Raw genomic sequence first — 19,933 nt, forward strand, 5'->3', positions numbered from 1 at the left:
CAAAGAGAAAAATCAAGAAATCATTGTTAGATGGAATCCAGAAGGCTGGAATCAGAATGAAAAATTGAGACCAGAGAGAACCACTGCCAAAAAGGGGGAATTTTTCTCCCCAACACAACTCTGAACTCTAGATTAGACCTAGTCCTTCTATGGGGAAGTCTCTTCACATAACCATATCTCTCCGAAAACTCTTGGAGGCCAGTTCCTCTGAGTGCTTCCCACCTTCCACAGGTACATACAGAGGACATCTGAATCAGTCATTAGAGCATCGCATATGGAGGAAAGCCTTTTAGCCTCTAACTGGATGATACTGGCACTCATATCTTTCTTTTTGGGGAATACTTTTCCCTCTACTGCATTTGGAATTAGGTTTCCTTAAAGATATTATTTCTGGGCTGGGCACAGTGGGTCACACCTGTAATCCCAGCACTTTGGGAGGCCAAGGCAGGTGGATCACTTGAGGTCAGGAGTTGGAGACCAGCCTGGCCAACATGGTGAAACCCTGTCTCTACTAAAAATACAAAAATTAGCTGGACATGGTGGCGTGCGCCTGTCATTCCAGCTACTTGGGAGGCTGAGGCAGGAGAATCACTTGAACCTGGGAGGTGGAGGTTGCAGTGAGCCGAGATCATGCCACTGCACTCCAGCCTGATCAACAGAGTGAGACTCAGTCTCAAAAAAAAAAAAAAAAAAGAAAAAAGATATTCTTTCTGTACTCTCCCTGGCCTATACCAGCTGCCATAAGGATGACATGTCTATGGGGACATAACTGGAGTGTCTGTTCCAGTTTGGGGTGGTTTTATATATCTCTCTGACAATAACCCCAGAGACAAATCTCATGTGCCAAAGGATATAAAGGGTCCAAACAGAACAAGAAAGGAAAATAGAAACAAGGGTATAAAGTGGCCCCTAAATGAGAGTATGAAGCAAAGCCCCAGGGCCCAAGTGAGTCATTGTTTAAGCTGGGCCAGGGAAGGGAAAAAAATATACTCCATTGCCTTTGGGTTTTCCTGCCAAAGAAATAAAGGCTGTAGAGCCTGGTGTAATCTAAAAATGGAAATTCCACTGAAGAATAGGCAATTATCCAGTAATCATCCCTACCAGAGCAAACTTTAGGTTCCAGAAAACTTCTAAATTCCCTGACAAGTAAATCAGGAGTGGAAAACATGTTAATCTTTGTGGAGAAGCAGACATTAAATTTGAACATGGCAAGCAATGGGGGGAACGATGGTAATTCCAAATGCCAGTTTTCATTTGTTGACCATATAAAGGGGGGGAAAAATCTGACTCTGAATGGAACAGGAAAAAATTTCAGGAGGCATCTATTCCATTTCCCTTCTCCTAGACCAACTTCATGGGAAACTATCTAACTTGTCTTTAACATAGAGTGTGTTTTCATTTAGGATAAAGTTAGTTCCTTCCTGTTAATAGTAACAGCACTGTATGACAAAGTAAATTATATACTCTTCTCCTTTCATGGAGAGCTAGCATAGAAATCTACTTCTAAGACACCCTGAGGAAGTATGAGGACATCACCTGGCAAAAGATTAGAAGAGGGGCTTTCAAAAGCAATGAAAGTGTTAACCTAACCATGCAGTGCTATTGTCTTAAGCAAAGGAAAATAAAAAATACAGCAAATGAGCTGTTATAGGTAAATGCAGTAGGCTACATTTCCAGCAAATGAAGTCTGAAATGATAATACTGTAGCCTAAATTTATGAAACTATCCAGCAAAGAAGTAGTCCCAAAGCGCGCTTCATATTCTAAGGGGGAAAAAGCTGATGTCTAGGTCATGGTCTAGTGAAATTATAGCTTTGGTATAGCTTTTAAAGACCATCTCAAATGCCAATTTTGTGTAAAGTCTTTTCCTGATTTTATCTCCCATGCCCGATTTCCATCATATCTCACTTAAAACTCTCTAACAGTGCTCACAATTTGCTACTTTGTTTTAAAGTTACTGGACTTTCTCCTATTAGACTGTCAGTTCTATGGAGTAAGCACTTAGGTTGTACTCATCTTTGCCTCTACTATATTACCTAACTCATTATCTAACTCATAGTTACTCATAAATATTTGTGCAAATTGATTTAGAAAGATAAGAAAGACAGCTAAGTGATGCCAGGTAGAATGTATCTTTGAAGCTAGCCACACAGGAAATATTGAAAGTCTATATCTTATTAATTTTTCTAAATTCCAGGCTTTGAGTCTGATATTTTTATTATAATATTGCAATACCAGCTTTATTTTGATTGGTATTTTCCTGGTGTATCTGTTTCTGTGCCTTTAATAACCCTTCTAGGTCATTTTGTTTATGTGTATCTCTTGTAAATAGCATATGGCTAGATTTTGCTTCTCTGCCCAACCTTACAGTCACTATATGTTAATGAGCAGCTTTTCAGTGTATCTGATTAATTTCTGACCTGATATCTTATTTTGTCTTTCCCATTATCCATTCTTCTTTCCCTTCCCCACCTTCTTTTCCCACCTTCTATTGTGTTAGTAAAGTTTTGTTTTGTTTTAATTCTTTTCTACCCTCCCTGTTAGTTTGGAAGCTATAGACAAAATCTATAATCTTTCAGTATCAAAATTTAACATAATCAGCCAGGCATGGTGGTGCATGCCTGTAGTTCTACTCAGAGGCCGAGGATGGAGGATCGCTTAAGCCCAGCAGTTTGAGTCCAGCCTGGGCAATATGGTGAGACCCCATCTTAAAAAATTAATATAATATTTATCTACATTGTTTTTTCCCCAGACATTGTCTCCCACTGTCACCCAGTCTGGAGTGCAGTGGCCCCATCTTGGCTCACTGCAACCTCTGCCCTCCAGGCTCAAGCACTGATCCTCCCACCTCAGCCTCCCAATTAGCTGGGCCCAAAGGCATGCATCATCACGCTCAGCTATTTTTTTGGATTTTTAGTAGAGATGGGAGTCTCACCATGTTGCCCTGACTGGTCTCACACTCCTGAGTTCAAGTGATCCACCCATCTCAGCCTCCCAAAGTGTTGGGATTACTGGCATGAGCCACCGCACCTGGCCTATCTACATATTTTTGAAAATGTCTGAAAATACTCATTATCTTTATAACTCTCCAAAACAAGACAATGGGCCAGGCATGGTGGCTCATGCCTATAATCCCAGTACTTTGGAAGGCTGAGGTGGGTGGGCTGCTTGAGCTCAGCAGTTTGAGACCAGCCTGGGCAACATAGTGAAACCTTGATTTTATGAAACATTACAAAAATTAGCTGGGCATGGTGGCACATGCCTTTGGTCCCAGCTACTTGGGAGGCTGAGGTGGGAGGACTGCTGGAGCCTAGGAGGTCAAGGCTGCAGTGAGCTGTGATCGCACCACTGCACTTCAGCCTGGGTGACAGAGCAAGACCCTGTCTCAAAATAAATAAACAAAATAAAAATAAAAATAAAACAAGACAAAGCCCAAAGCACACTTTCTATAACTTATGTGCAGTCTTCTCATCTTCTGATATTATTTTTTAGAATGTGACTAGAATCTATCTCTTTTTAAATTGGAAAACTTTTTTAATGTGGTAAACTATACATAATATTTATCATTTAACCATTTGCAACTGTACAATTCAGCGTCATTAAATATATTCACAATGCTGTGCAACCATGAACACTATCAATACCCAAAACTTTTTCATCATCCCCAACAAAAACTCTATATCAATTAAACAACACCACCCGACTGCCCACCCCCCAGACCCTCATAACCTCTATTCTACTTTCTATCTCTATATATTTGCCTATTCTAAGTACCTCATATAAGTGGAATCATGTAATATCTGTCATTCTGGTCTATTTCACTAAGAATAATGTTTTCAAGGGCCGTACATGTAGCATGTATCAAAATTTCTTTCTTTCTTTCCCTCCTTCCTTCTTTCCTTCCTTCATATTTTTTAAATAATAGAGACAGGGTCTCCCTATGTTGCCCAGGCTGGTCTCGAGCCTTGAACTCCTGGCCTCAAATGATCCTTCAACCGTAGCTTCCCAAAGTGTTGGGATTACAGGTGTGAGCCACTGCAGGGCCATAAATTTATTTTCTTTTTAAAGCAGAATAATATTCCTTTGTATGTATATACCATCTATTGTTTATCCATTCATCTGTTGATGGACCCTTGGGTTACTTCCACCTTTTGGCTATTGTGAATAACGCTGCTATGATTTGTATACAAGTATCTGTTTCAGTTCCTTCTTTAATTCTTTTAGATGTATACCTACAAGTGCAATTGCTGGGTCATATGGTAGTTATAGGTTTAACCTTTTGAGGAACAACCAAACTGTTTTCCAGAGTAGCTGTACTATTTTACATTCTCACTAGCAATGCACAAGGGCTCCAATTTGTCCACATCCTCACCAACACATGCCATTTTCCTTTTTAAAAAATAGCCAACCTAGAAGGTGTGAAGTGGCATCTTATTGTTGTTTTTTGATTGCATTTCACCAATGACTAATGATGTTGAGCATCTTTTCATGTGTTGGCCATTTGGATATCTTCTTTGGAGAAATGTCTCTTCAAGTCCTTTGCCCATTTTTAAATTGGGTTGTTTTGTTGTTGTTGAGTTGCAGGAGTTCTTTACATATTCTGGATATTAATTCCTTATTGGATATATGATTTGCAAATATTTTCTTCTATTGTGTAGGTTGTCCTTTCACTTTCATGATAGTACCCTTTGATGCACAAAAGTTCTTAATTTTGATGAAGTCCAATTTATTTATATTTTTTGTTCCTTATGTTTTTGGTGTTATATCCGTGAAATAATTGCTAAATTTAATGTCATGAAAACTGTCCTCTGTTTTCTTCTAAGAGTGTTATAGTCCAATTTCATCCTTTCACACGTGGATATCCAGTTTTCCCAGCACCATCTGTTGAAAAGACTGTCCTTTCCCTATTGAATTGCACCTTTGCAGGAAATCAAATGACCATATATGTAAAGATTTATTTCTGGGCTTCCTAATCTATTCCAGTGGTCTATATGTTTGTCCTTATGCCAGTGCCGTAATACTTGAATTACTGTGGCTTCATAGCTATTTTTATAGTTGGGAAGTTTGAACTTTCCAATTTTATATTCTTTTTTCAAGATTGTCCCGGCTATTCCATATGATTTTGAGGATTAGCTTTTTCTCTCAGTGAAAAAGCCTATTTATTTTTATAGAAATTGTGTTGAATCGCCAGGCGCGGTGGCTCACATCTGTAATCCTAGCACTTTGGGAGGTCGAGGCGGGCAGATCACCTGAGTTCAGAAGTTCACGACCAGCCTGGCCAACATGGTGAAACCCTGTATCTACTAAAAATACAAAAATTAGCCAGGTGTGGTGGCGGGCACCTGTAATCCCAGCTATTCTGGAGGCTGAGGCAGCAGAACCGCTTGAACCCGGGAGGTGGAGGTTGTAGTGAGCTGAGATTGAGCCACTGCACTCCAGCCTGGGAGACAGAGTGAGACTCCATCTCAAAAAAAAAAAGAAAAAGAAAAGAAATTGTGTTCAATCAACCAGCCTGACCAACATGGTGAAACCCCATCTCTACTAAAAATACAAAAATTAGCCGGGCATGGTGGTGGATGCCTGTAATCCCAGCTACTCAGGATTCTGAGCAGGTGAATTACTTGAACCTGGGAGGTGGAGGTTGCAGTGAGCCGAGATCACGCCACTGCACTCCAACCCAGGTGACAGAGTGAGACTCCGTCTCAAAAAAAAAAAAAAAAAAAAGAAGAGAAAAGAAAAGAAAAGAAAATTGTGTTGAATCAGTAGATTGCTTTGGGTAGAACTGACATGTTAACAGTGTTACATCATCCTATCCATGTACTCAGGGTGTCTTTCTATTTATTTAGCTCTTCTTTAATTTTATTCAGCAATGTTTTATAGTTTTCAGTGTGCAAGTCTTTCACCTCCTCAGTTAGACTTATTCCTAATAGACTAAATCTTTTGGATACTCTTTTAAACAGAATTGCTTTTCTTAATTTCCTTTTTAGATTGTTCATTGATGGTATATAGAAACAACTGATTTTTATGTGTTGCTCTTGTCCCCTGCAACTTTGCTGAATTCATTTATAAGCTCTAGAAGTTTTTTTTTTTTCTTTTTTTTCTTTTGGTGGATTCTTTGGTATGCTTTTTATGCATAGGACCATGTAACCTGTGAATATAGTTTTACCTTTTGCTTTCCAATTTGGATGTCATTTATTTCTTTTGATATCTACCTTTTCCTTTTTTAAAAAATTCACCCCAATACCTACAGGACAATATACCTTTTTAAATGTAAAAGTTACCACTTTAGGCTGGGAATGGTGGCTCATGCCTGTAATCCCAGCACTTTGGGAGGCTGAGGCGGGTGCATCACGAAGTCAGGAGTACAAGACCAGCCTGGCCAACATGGTGAAACCCCGTCTCTACTAAAAATACAAAAATTACCCAGGTGTGGTGGTAGGTGCCTGTAATTCCAGCTACTCGGGAGGCTGAGGCAGGAGAATTGCTTAAACCCGGGGGATGGAGGTTGCAGTGAGCCTAGATGGCACCACTGCACTCCAGCCTGGGTGTCAGAGTGAGACTCCATCTCAAAAAGAAAAAAAAGAGAAAAAAGAAAAAAATTACTACTTAAAAAAAATAAATAATTAATTAAGTTTACCTACATTTATCAAATCAATTTTCATGCTCACTACTGTTTCCCACATTCTGCTCCTTCACTCTCAGTTCAATTATTTCTTGCTAAAGAAATAAGATCCATAATCCTTTAATAAGATCCATAATCACTTATCTGAAATCCTGCGACCTTTCTGGTTTGGAAGTGACAAATTTTGAGATTTTATAAAGGTTGCACAAACCAGATGTGATATAACACCTTCAGCAGGGTTGGGATAGCACCCCATGGATTCAAACATATTAAAGTCTCCACAGTGAAACATATAAGTATTCACACTAAGTGGGATAAACAAAGACCAAAATTAGACCATGAACTAGTTCAGGTCAAGTTTGCCCCACAAATGAGTTTGCTGAAAACTTAGCAAAGGACAACTTCAGGTTTTCAAAGCTTTTTTTGAATTGTGAAATTTATTAATATACATAAACCTGTAGTTCTTTCAGCAAAAGCCTGTGAGTGGTAAATGCTCTCAGTTTTCATCTGCCTGAAAATATCTTTATTTTACCTTCTGGAATGAAATTTAATTCAGTGGAGAATTCTGGTTGTTACTTATCTTCTCTCAGCACTTTAAAGATACCACCCCATTGTCACCTCACACCTATCACTGATATCAAGCAAACTGCTCTCAAACTCCTGCCATTCCTTTGGAGTTAATCATTCTTATAATTCATATAAACGATTTTCTTTATCATTAATGCAGATTCTACAACATATCTACCATGTAGGTTTATTTTTATTTATCTTGCTCAGTACTTTAAACTCACTTCTGTTTTTTGTCAGTTCAGGAAAATTCTCAGCCCACATATATATTTTTTGAGACAGGATCTCACTTTGTTGCCTAGGCTGGAGTGCAGTAGCATGACCATAGCTCACTGGAAGCTTGAACTCCTGGGTTCAAGTGATCCTCCCACCTCAGCTTCCTGAGTAGCTGGGACTACAGGTGCACACAACCATGCCTGGCTAAACTTAATTTTTTTGTAGAGATGGGGGCTCGCTATGTTGCTCAGGCTGGTCCTCAAGCAGTCCTCCTGCCTCAGCCTCCCAAAGTGCTAGAATTATAGATGTAAGTCACTACACCCCCCAATTCTTTTTAAAATATTGCTTCTTTGCCATTCCCTATATCATTTTCCTCTGTTTCCTATTAGATATACATTGTAGCTTTTTAATGTCTCTTACCTGTCTTCATAGTTTTTTATCTCTTTATGTCATACTTATTATCTTTTAAATTATTCATTCTCTATTCTGTCTGGTCAGCCTAAGTAATGCAGATTCTACAATTCTACAAGATTCACGTGACTGCGCTCCAGCCTGGGCAATAATGTGAGATCCTATCTCAAGAAATACATATGTATATATATTGGCTGAGAATTTTCCAGAACTAACAACAACAACAACAAAAAACAGAAGTCAAAGTGCTCAGTAAGATAAATAAAAATAAACTGTCCAGGAGCGGTGGCTCACACCTGTAATCCCAGCATTTTGGGAGGTCGAAGCGGGTGGATCACAAAGTCAGGAATTTGCGACCAGCCTGGCCAATATGGTGAAACCCTGTCTCTACTAAAAATACAAAAAAATTAGCCAGGCGTGATGGTGCATGCCTGTAATCCCAGCTACTTGGGAGGCTGAGGCAGGAGAATTGCTTGAACCTGGGAGGCGGAGGTTGCAGTGAGCCAAGATCACGCCACTACACTCTAGCCTGGGTGACACAGCGAGACTCCATCTCAAAAATAAATAAATAAATAAAAATAAACCTACATAGTAGATACATTGCAGAACTTGCATTATTCAGGATGACCAGACAGAATAGAGAATGAATAATTTAAAGATAGTAAGTGCCTCCCAAGTAGCTGAATATACAGGCGCATGCCACCATGCCTTTTTATATCTAGAGATAGGATTGTAGAGACAGGGTTTTGCCATGTTGCCCAGGCTGGTCTCAAACTCCTGGGCTCAAGCGACCCACCCACTTTGGCCTCTGAAAATGCCAGGATTACAGGCATGAGCCACCTCAACCTGGCCTCAATCAGTTTTAAATGTTCAACTATTTTTATTTTCTCTGGAGTAAATTTATGTTTATTGGGTTTATTGACTGTCTTTCTCAACATTAGTGTTCCTCATGTATTTTAGAATTTCAGCGTATAAGTTCATGTGAAGTGGGAGGTTTCTACTCTCTCTTGTGGACAGACCCTAGTCCAGAACCAGGTCTTGTATTGGATGACTTATGGCTCCAATCCTGATATTAGGGATATCATAGAGATTGTCACTGTACCCCTAAGGAGGTTGGACCACTAAGACCTGGCTGTAAGGCTGTCTGCTTCCTCCCACACCTCAAGGTTTTTGTTTTTTTAATAGACGGGGTCTCACTATGTTGCCCAGGCTGGTCTCAAACTCCCGGCTCAAGCGATTCTCCTGCCTCAGCTTTCCAAACAGCTGGGGCTACAGGTGTGCACCACAGCACCTGGCTAAACCTCCAGGTTTTATGTAAGCCATTTCTCAGGTAGCAGTCATAACTTTTTTTGAGTCTTTCTTAAAGTGGTGGAGGCAGAAGGGGCTAGCTCCAGTCTCCTGCACTGTGTGTATAACATTTTGAGTCTCCACCATTCAAGAAATGAGCTTTCAGTTACCTATGCCTTCTGAATCCAGAGCACAGGAGGCACGTGTTTACAGTCCCACTTACTGCATTGTGGTTTAGTGAGTTCTTAGTCAGATGAATTTATATTAATTTTATACATGGCTATGTCCTTAAATATCTTAGAAAATTTTATGTATCATTACCATGTGTATGGAATGAATAAGAGGCCCAAGTCATGAACACTGCATGCCATCATGACCAGAAATCCAAAACAAACATTTGACCTACCAAGCTTAAAAATGCATGTTTGCACTAATTTTTCATTGTATTTGACTACACTACAAAGTTCTTTAATAGACATTAATCTTTCCTCTAAAGTAAAACAAAAAAGTTCCTAAAAATATCTTAAAGGCCATACAGAAGTACACCATATGTCTGCCATAAACAGATTTTGCCAAAACGAGTATTCAAATTTCACTGAGCAATTTTTTTTTATTAAGTTGTTGAAGTTTTTCCTTGAAGATTTTAATTTTTAAAAATTTTGACATATTGTAATTTCAAATTTACCAAAAAGTTATAATAGCACAAAGAATTCCTGAATATCCTTTACCTGGATTACTCAAATGTGAATATTTTGCTACATTTACTCTCACTCACTCTCTTTTCTCTCTCTCTCTCTTGCTCTCTCTCTCTCTCTCTCACACACAGACATATAAGTACATATGTATATACATATTATCATTTTTTGGAACTATTTAAGAGTAAGTTACAGACATGATGTTCGTTTACTCCCACAGTATTTCCAAAAAAAAAAAAAAAAAAAAAAAACAGAAGTCAGTTTAAAGTGCTGAGCAAGATAAATTAGGAAATAAGGAATTCCTAAAAATATTCCCTAAAAATAATGAAATCTTCCTTCCATCCATCCATCCTTCCTTCCTTCCTCTCTTTCTCTCTCTCTTTTTTTTTTTTGGACAGGGACTTGCTCTGTTGCCCAGGCTGGAATGCAGTGATGCAATCATAGCTCACTGTAGCCTTGAACTCCTGAGCTCAAGTGATCCTCTCACCTCAGCCTCCTGAGTAGCTGGGACTACAAGCGCACACAATCATGCCTGTCTAATTAAAAAAATTTTTTTTTGTAGAGATGGGGTCTCACTTCCAGGCTGATCTCGAACTCCTGGCTTCAAGTGATCCTTCCACCTCGGTCTCCCAAAGTCAGCCTCCAAGAGCCACTGGAGCCTAGGTTTAGCAACATCATTGAGAAATGCAGCCTTAAGTTAAGTGGATCCCTTGCTGGCACAAAGGTGGCATGGGAAAGACCACTTGCAGTTGCAGCCTGGCCATCCAGCTATCAAAAGGGCATGAGAGTATTCTGATCATCTCCACAGACCTAGCCCACAACATCTCAGATGGTTTTGACCAGAAGTTCTCAAAGGTGCCTACCAAGGTCAAAGGCTCTGACAACCTCTTCACTATGGAGATTGACCCCAGGCAGGGTGCAGCATAGCTGCCCAGTGAGTTCTTTGAGGAGGAAAACATGCTGAGCATGAGCAAGAAGCTGATGCAGGAAGCCATGAGTGCCTTTCCCGGCATCAATGAGGCCATGAGATATGCTGAGGTCATGAGGCTGGTGAAGGGCATGAACTTCTCAGTGGTGGTGGTTGACATGACACTCAGCAGATCAAGAACCAGATCAGCCCCTTTATCTTACAGACATGCAACGTGCTAGGTCTGGGGGACATGAACACAGACCTGCTGTCCTCCATGCTGAAGTAGACACTGTCCATCATCTACTTTGTCAGCAAACAGTTCAAGGGCCCTGAGCAGATTACCTGTATCATCTGCGAATGTATCCCTGAGTTCTATCCCTGTATGAGACAGAGTGACTGATCCAGGAGCTGGCCAAGTACAAGATTGACACATACAACATCATCATCACCCAGCTTCTCTTCCCCAGCCCTGAAAATCCTGAAAGATATGTGAGGCCTGACACAAGATCCAGGCCAAGTATCTGAACCAGATGGAGAACCCTTATAAAGACTTTTGCACTGTGAAACTGCCACTGTTTCCCCATGAGGTGCAGGGGGCAGACAAAGTCAACACCTTCTCAGCCCCCTTTATGGAACCCTACAAGCCCTGTAGCACCCAGCAGCACCACTGCCAGCCCCAGCTGCTGCCATTTTACACCCAACCTTCACCTTCCCCACCCTCCAGGGCAGAGGTTACACAAATCCCTCCCCACCACCGCCGCCATAGTACAAGGGAGCCACTTGGGGAGCAGGTGTATGGTAGATGCACCTGTCATAAATAATTGAAGCATACCCTGAGAATGACCCTGTGGTCTAAGATGAATGTGTGTTCAGAGTTCTGAGTGAAGGAATTTGGGAATGGCCAACCCAGAGATTCATTCTTTATCTATAAGGAACATTGGAACCATCTGATCCATCCCATGGATCACAGGCCATTCAGGGGTTCGAGGCCCTTTGTTTTGGGTTGGATGAAGGTTGCCAGGTGGAGATTGCCGGGGTAGGGGGACTAAGTGAAAATGCTGTATAAACTGCATGCTTTTTTATAAGTGGTAGCAGTTCTCCTGTTCAGCATGCTGCCCCTGGACTGCCCTGTATGTAAATTCCCTCAAAAAACCTTGTGTTTCATTTGCTGGCTCCGTGTCTCTTTTTCAGCCTCGCAAACATGGTGCCATCCCTACTGAAGTCAATAGGGGTCCAGCACAACAGGAAGCAGGGAGGGAGTCTATTCTCCTGGTAGGGGTAGAAGTGCTCTAGTTGCCCTCCCCGCCATCTCTCCCTGCCTCTTGCTCTTCATAAAATGATCTTAAACCACAAAATAGTTATAATGAAAATGATGTTAAATGAAACAAAGTTATTTGAAAACCTGTTGTACAGGTTACTTTATAGAATGTACTTGAATTTGGGTGTGTCTGATGCCCCCTCATAATTCAATTCAGGTTATGCCCCTTTGGCAGGATTATCACAAAGGTGATGCTGAGTTCTTCTCAGTGCATCACATCTTGGGGCACTTGCTGGTTAGTCTAATTACTGGGGATGTTAACTTTGATTCTTTGGTTAGAGCAGCATTTGCCAGGTTTTGCCACTATAAAGTTAGCCTTTGTAATGGATAAGTATCCTGTGGGAAGATATTTTGAGTCTGGAAATATATAGTTACTCTTCAAACTTTCATTCACAAATTTTAGCATCTATTAATAATTGTTGCCAGAACCAACAATGAATATGAAGGTTTTGCCAAATGGTGATCTTTTTCCAACTACGTCGTTTCATCTACGTTTCTAAGTTGACCATCTACAGTAAGGAAGAGTTTTCCCTTCTTATTTATTTATATCATTGTGGACTCATGGATTCTTTATTTGATAGGTTATAATCCTTTACTATCATTATATATTTTTATGTTCAAATGATCCCTTATTTTGCCATGGAAGCCCTTCAAGCTGCCTTCTATGTCCTTTTGACACATCTACATAATTCTCTGATCACTTCCTTCCTTTTTGATAGAATAAGATGTTCCAGGATCATCTTGTTCTTTCCCTACTTCACCCTGGAGCCAGCCATTTATCCAAGAAGCCCAGTCGTTTTTAGTAAAGAATAGGCTGGGCATGGTGGCTCACGCCTGTAATCCCAGCACTTTGGGAGGCCGAGGTGGGCAGATCACCAGAGGTCAGGAGTTTGAGACCAGCCTGGCCAACATGGCAAAACTCCCCCCCTCTACGAAAAATACAAAACTTAGCTGGGCGTGGTGGCACTCGCCTGTAATCCCAGCTACTCGGGAGGCTGAGGGAGGAGAATTGATTGAACCCGGGAGGTGGAGGTTGCAGTGAGCCAAGGTTGTGCCACTGCACTCCAGCCTGGGTGACAGAGAAGAGACTGCGTCTCAAACAAAACAAAACAAAACAAATCTATGAGCGCACACTGATTCAATTCCAGTTCAACACTACAGGTTACATTCTATCATATTCCCTTTCCATATCTGAAATGTCCTTTTTCTAAAGTGAGAAAAAGATTCCTATTATCTATAACATATTTACTTATTTGCTTAATCCTAAATCCTAAAATGTACTGAGCTAGCTAACCCATTTCTCTGTGAAAAGGAAGCCTACTAATTAGAGTTTAATACTTGTTTAGAGTTGTTTTAGCCTGAGTGTATATAGTCCAAATATTATGTTCCTTAGATTAGTTTCTCCAACCCCCTGCAGTATGGTATATTATTCATTTGAAATACAATTTGCTTCACTTATTTGTTTGTTTTCAATTTTAGAGTCTCCCCCAATCTTGTTGAATATATATATATATATACTTACTCATGTAAATGAAATATTAACATAGTTCCAAAAGTAAGATATGGACAAAAAAAATTCTTAGATAAGTGACCTTTATATCCCACTTTTATCTTTTCACTCCATTTCACTAACATCTTACAGATAATGAATCTCATTTATCTCTGGTTTATTCTTCCTGTGTGCATATTTTTTTCTCAGATAAGCAGATACATGTATATACAGTCGACCTTTGAACAGCACGGATTTGAACTGTGTGGGTCTACTTATACGTGGATTTTTTTTTTCAATAAATATATTAGAAATTTTGGAGGGATTTCAGCAATTTAAAAAAAACTCACAGACCAATTGTGCATCCTACACATATTGGAAAAGTTTTAAAAAGTATGTCATGAATGCATAAAATATGTAGACACTAGTCCATTTTATCATTTACTACATTAAAATATACACAAATCTGTTATAAAAAGTTAACATTTAGCAAAACTGACACACACACAGACCATACATGGTGCCATTCATAGTGGAGAGAAATGTAAGCAAACATACAGTATTAAATCATAACTGTATAAAATTAACTGTAGCTCATACTGTACTACTATAATAATTTCATTCATAGCCAACTCCTGTTGCTATTGCAGTGAGCACAAGTGTTGCAAGTATCAGCTTAAAACACCATGTGATGCTAATCATCTCTGCATGGGCAGTTCATTTCTCCAGTAAATTGTGTATCACAGTAAAAAGTGATCTCTCATGGTTCTCATGTATTTTTCATCGTGTTCAGTACAAAACCATAAACCTCAAATAACACCATCGGACCCATACAAACTGTCACTAGTGATGCCGGAAGTGCTCCCGAGAAACAGAGAAAATTCATGACGTTACAAGATAAAGTTGAATTGCTTGACATACATCATAGATTGAGATCTGCAGCTGTGGTTTGGCCTCCATTTCAAGATAAATCAATCTAATGTAAGGACAATTATAAGCAAAGGAAAGGAAATTCATGAAGCAGTTGCTGCAGCTACATCAGCAGGCATAAAAACATTGCCCTTTTGGTAAAATACTTTTTTTTAACTTGTCTTGAAAACGCAGCTTTTATATGAGTGCAGGATTTCTATAAGAAAGGCATATGACCCTAATATGATCTAAGAAAAAGTGAAGTCATTATATGACAACTTAAAGCAGAAGAAAGGTGAAGGGTCTACAGCTGGAGAATTTAATGCCAGTAAAGGATGGTTTGATAATTTTAGAAAAAGTTTTGGCTTAAAAAATATCAGGATATCAGGGGAAGTAGCATCTGCCAAACAAGAGGCTGCAAACAAGTTTCCAGATGCCATTAAGAAAATTATTGAGGTGGCCAGGTACAGTGGCTCATGCCTGTAATCCCAGCACGTTGGAAGGCTGAGGTGGGAGGATCGCTCGAGCCCAGGAGTTTGAAACCAGCTTGGGCAACATGGAAAAACCCCATCTCTACCAAAAATAAAAATTAGCCGACTATGGTGGCACAAGCCTGTAGTCCCAGCTACTCAAGAGGCTGAGGCATGAAACTCACTCGAGCACAGGAATTCGAGGTGTTGTAAATTATAATCATGCCACTGGACTCCAGCCTGGGCAACACAGTGAGACCCTGCTCTAAAAAAAAAAAAAGAAGCTTTTTAAAATAATTGAGGAAAAAGGATATCTTCCTGAGCAGTTTTTTAATGCAGATGATAGGGGGGAAAATGCCACAAAGGACACTTATTAGTAAGGAAGAGATGCAAGCACCAGGATTTAAGGCAGGAAGGGATGGGCTAACTCTGCTATTTAGTGCAAACACAGTCAGGTTTATGATTAGGACTGCCCTTATCTATAAAGCTGGTAACCCCTGAGCTTTGAAGGGAAAAGATAAATACCAGTTGCCAGTTTTGGTTGTACAAGAAGCCCCGGATAATGAGAACCATTTTTTCTGGACTGGGTTTCATCAATATTCTTCCTGAAGTCAGGATGTACCTTGCTGGTAATGGACTGCCTTTTATTTTTATTTTTTAATTTTTATATATATATATTTTTATTATACTTTAAGTTCTAGGGTACATGTGCACAATGTGCAGGTTTGTTACATATGTATACATGTGCCATGTTAGGAGATATACCTAACGTAAATGACGAATTAATGGGTGCAGCACACCAACATGGACTGCCTTTTAAAGTTCTTTTGAATTGAACAATGTCCCTGGCCACCCAGAACCCATGAGTTCAATACCAAAGGTATCAAAATGGTCTATAATACTTGCCCCCAAACACAATGTTTCTAATTCAGCCCCTAAGTCAGGGGGTTATATGGACCTTTAAGGCCCATTACACATAGTATTCTATTGGAAAGGACTGTCAACGCTATGGAAGAGAATCCTGATAGAACATCAAGAAAGTCTGGGAGGATTACAACATTGAAGATGCCACTGTTGTTATGGAAAAAGCCATTGAGCCCCAAACAATAGATTCCTGCTGGAGAAAACTGCATCCAGATGTTGTGCATGACTTCACAGGATTTACGACAGAGCCAATCAAGGAGATCATGAAAGAGATTGTGGATATGGCAAAGAAGGTGGGGGAAGGGTCCCAAGATATGGATCTTGGAGAAATTCAAGAGCTAACAGACATCACACCAGAGGAATTAACAGAAGACAACTTGATGAAGGTCAGTGCTTCTGAACCAGTGCCAGAAAAGAAGAAGGAATAGAAGAGGAAGAAGACGCAGAAGCAGGGCCAGAAAACAAACTGACATTAGACCATCTGGCAGAAGAGTTCCAACTATTCAAGACTGCTTTTGACTTCTTTTATGACATGAACTCTTCAGTGATATAGGCACTGAAACTAAAGCAAATGGAAGAAAAATTGGTACCATACAGAAACATTTTTAAAGACATGAAAAGGCAAAAAAATCAGAAATCACCATGTGTTTTCATAAAGCTACACTGAGTGTGCCTGCCTCCCCTTCTACCATCTCCACCTCTTCTTCCCTGCCACCCTTAAGAGAGCAAGACCAACTCCTCCTCTTCTTTCTCTTCCTCAGCCACTTAACATCAAGAAGACAAAGATGGAGGTCTTTATCATGATCCACTTTAACTTAATGAACAGTAAATATATTTTCTCTTCCTTTTGATTTTCTTAATAACATTTTCTTTTCTTTGGCTTACTTTGTTGTAGGAATACAGTATAAAATACATATACAAGGTATGTGTTAATCCACTGTTTTAATGCTATTGGTAAGGTCAATAGCAGACTATCAGTCGTTAAGTTTTTGATGAGTCCAAAATTATATGTGGATTTTAGACTAAGTGAAGAGGAGAGGTCGGCACCCGTAACCCTCATGTTGTTCAAGGGCCCATTGTGTTTTTATTTCCTCTTCTTCCTTACACAAAAAGTAGCATACAATAGATATCCTTTTGTCCAATTCACAGGGATCTGAATGTTTCTTTTTAAGCTATCATGAATAAGAAGTTCAGGAAATCTCTATGGATTATCTAGCCACAAGAGAACCAGAAACATCAAAATTAAAATTTTTTGGACTTGGCTGTGACATGAAGGTTAAAAAAAATTTAAAAATTAAAATTTATTTGTGAGTTATATATTTTTAACCTTACAAGATATAATTAACATGAAATAGTCTGAAGGTGCTTTCATTTTCTTTAGTCAAATATGTTTGTATTAATTGTAAAGTCAAGCTTATCAGTTAACTCTCTCCAGAAGATATAATCATCTATGTGGCATACACTATTGGCTTTGTCTACAATACTGTCACTAAGTGATTATAATTAAGCCCTCCCATTTGCATCAAATGTGAAGGCTGTGTTCACAACAGTAGTAAAATTTGGTTTCACCGGAAATTAAAAAATTCTAAAGTAAAAAAAAAATGAAATGGGCTGAGTACAAATCTCTCTTAATTTAGTTTTGACAATAAAATAAATTCCATAGTTTTCCTATTTTATTAGCTTAATATTTGTCATGTTAATATTGAGTGTCAACCTGATTGAAGGATACAAAGTATTGATCGTGGGTGTGTCGGTGAGGGTATTGCCAAAGCAGATTAACTTTGAGTCAGTGGGCTGGGAAAGGCAGACCTACCCTTAATCTGAGTGAGCACAATCTAATTAGCTGCAGTCTAGCCAGCTAGAATAAAATGCAGGCAGAAAAATGTGAAAAGAGAGACTGGCCTACCCTTCCAGCCTACATCTTTCTCCTATGCTGGATGCTTCCGGCCCTCAAACATTGGACTCCAAGTTCTTCAGTTTACTGGCTATCCTTGCTCCTCAGCTTGCAGATGGCCTATTGTGGGACCTCGTGATTGTGTGAGTTAATACTTAGTAAACTCCCCTTTATATATATAAATCTATTCCATTAGTTCCGTCCCTCTAGAGAACCCTGACTAATACAATATTTAACTTTAGGGCAATTTTTTTTTTTAAGAAATGGGGTTTTTCTCTGTTGCTCAGGCTGGAGTGGCAGTGGCACGATCATAGCTCACTGTAGCCTCAAACTCCTGGGCTGAAGCGATCCCCCTGCCTCAGCCTCCCAGGTAGCTGGGACTACAGACATGTGCTACCATGCCTGGCTAATTTTGTTTATTTTATTTTTTGTAAAGACAGAGTCTCGTTATGTTGCTCAGGCTGGTCTCAAACTCCTTAGCTAAAGCAATCCTCCCACCTCAGCATCTCAAAGCATTGGGATTACAGGCGTGAGCCACCATGCCCAGCTCTAGGGCAGTTTTCTCCAGTAATATATTAAGAAAACACAGCAGGAGCTGTGTTAAAAATTAATAATTTTATAATCAGACATTTGTAAACATGTTAAGCTAATGGGAGTTCTTGATACAATTTCATGTTCTCTTCTAGTAACAAAGGCTGTTTGCACAGAAAAAGTCATACAGAATTCTATTAAGTGGTATCTATTTTCTCCTGAAAAACTAGATACAAATTCTAAGAATTTATGTATGATGTCAATTCCACATAAACATATTAATTTTGGCTATTAACTAGCAAAAAGGAAGAATTGATTTAAATTATTCTGGTGAAGTGGGCAGTAGCTCAGGGACTACCAAGAAAGAATTAAATATAAATGTAACCACACATCTTTATAATAGAATGATTTATATTCCTTTGGGTATACACTCAGTAATGGGATTGCTAGGTCAAATGGTATTTCTGACTTTAGATCTTTGAGGATTCCTCACACTGTCCCATCAATGATAGAGCAGATGAAGAAAATGTGGTACATATACACTATGGAATAGTCTGCAGTCATAGAAAAGAATAAGATCATGTCCTCTGCAGGGACATGGATGTAGCTGGAGGCCATTATCCTTAGCAAACTAATGCAGGAACAGAAAGCCAAATTCTGCATGTTCTCACTTATAAGTGGGAGCTAAATGATGAGAACACACGGATGCATAGAGGGGAACAACACACACTGGGGCCTATTGGAGGGTGGAGGATGGGAAGAGGGAGAAGATCAGGGAAAACAACTAATGGGTACCAGGCTTAATACCTGAGTGATGAAATAATCTGTACCACAAACCTCCACAAGTTTACCTATGTAACAAACCTGCACAAGTACCCCTGAACTTAAAAGTTAAAAATAAATAAGTAAATAAATAAATAACTGTAACCATACTGGATCTATATATAAATAGCTATTCACATTCCACATATAGAAGTAATAAAGACATGGGCAAGAGGACCAAATTAAAATATTCCAGCTCATTCTAAATGCGCAAAGAGGCAAAACTTCAAAACTCCAACAGCACTCTATGTCCTCCAGGTTCTCCTTGCTCTCACTCAAACTGAAAACGGCCAGTGAATCTTGACCTGCACTGTTTAACTGGATTATGGCAGTTGAGTCTTCCTAGGCCATTCTCCTATCTCCTTTTTTCTTTCTAAAACCAGGCCAGCTCATTAGAGTGGATTATCTTCTGTTAGAATTGGAATTGGACTTCTCTTCTCACAGGTTTGTTTTGTTTTGTTTTGTTTTGTTTTGAGGCCAGGTCTTATTCTGTTACCAAGGCTGGAGTACAGTAGTACGATCATAGCTCACTGCAGCTTCAAATTCCTAGGTTCAAGCAATCCTCCTGCCTCAGCCTCCTGAGTAGCTGGGACTACAGGTGTGCACCACCATGCCTGGCTAATTTTCTTTCTTTCTTCCTTTTTTTTTTTTTTTTTTTCCAGTAGCGACGAGGCCTCACTATGTTGCCCAGGCTGGTCTTGAACTCCTGGGCTCAAGCGATCCTCCTGTTTTGGCCTCCCAAAGTGCTAGGGTTATAGGTGTGAGCCACTGCGCCCAGCCTTTTTTTTCAAGGAATCCTAAATATATCTGCCAAGAAGTAAAACAGGAGAGCAGATCACATCCAACTATGCAGCACAAACTGGCCACAC

General features: G+C 39.6%; 1 protein-coding gene and 1 pseudogene across 6 annotated transcripts in view; one reads left to right on the plus strand and one right to left on the minus strand.

Annotated features, from left to right (window-relative positions):
• The window catches only part of CSTPP1 (centriolar satellite-associated tubulin polyglutamylase complex regulator 1), a 233,356-nt gene that overhangs the window by 114,127 nt on the left and 99,296 nt on the right, over positions 1-19,933 (minus strand).
• LOC112135523 (ATPase Get3-like) lies at positions 1,167-16,245 on the plus strand (annotated as a pseudogene).

The sequence above is a fragment of the Pongo abelii genome, chromosome 9 (assembly GCF_028885655.2).
Source record: "Pongo abelii isolate AG06213 chromosome 9, NHGRI_mPonAbe1-v2.0_pri, whole genome shotgun sequence".
Taxonomy (NCBI): domain Eukaryota; kingdom Metazoa; phylum Chordata; class Mammalia; order Primates; family Hominidae; genus Pongo; species Pongo abelii.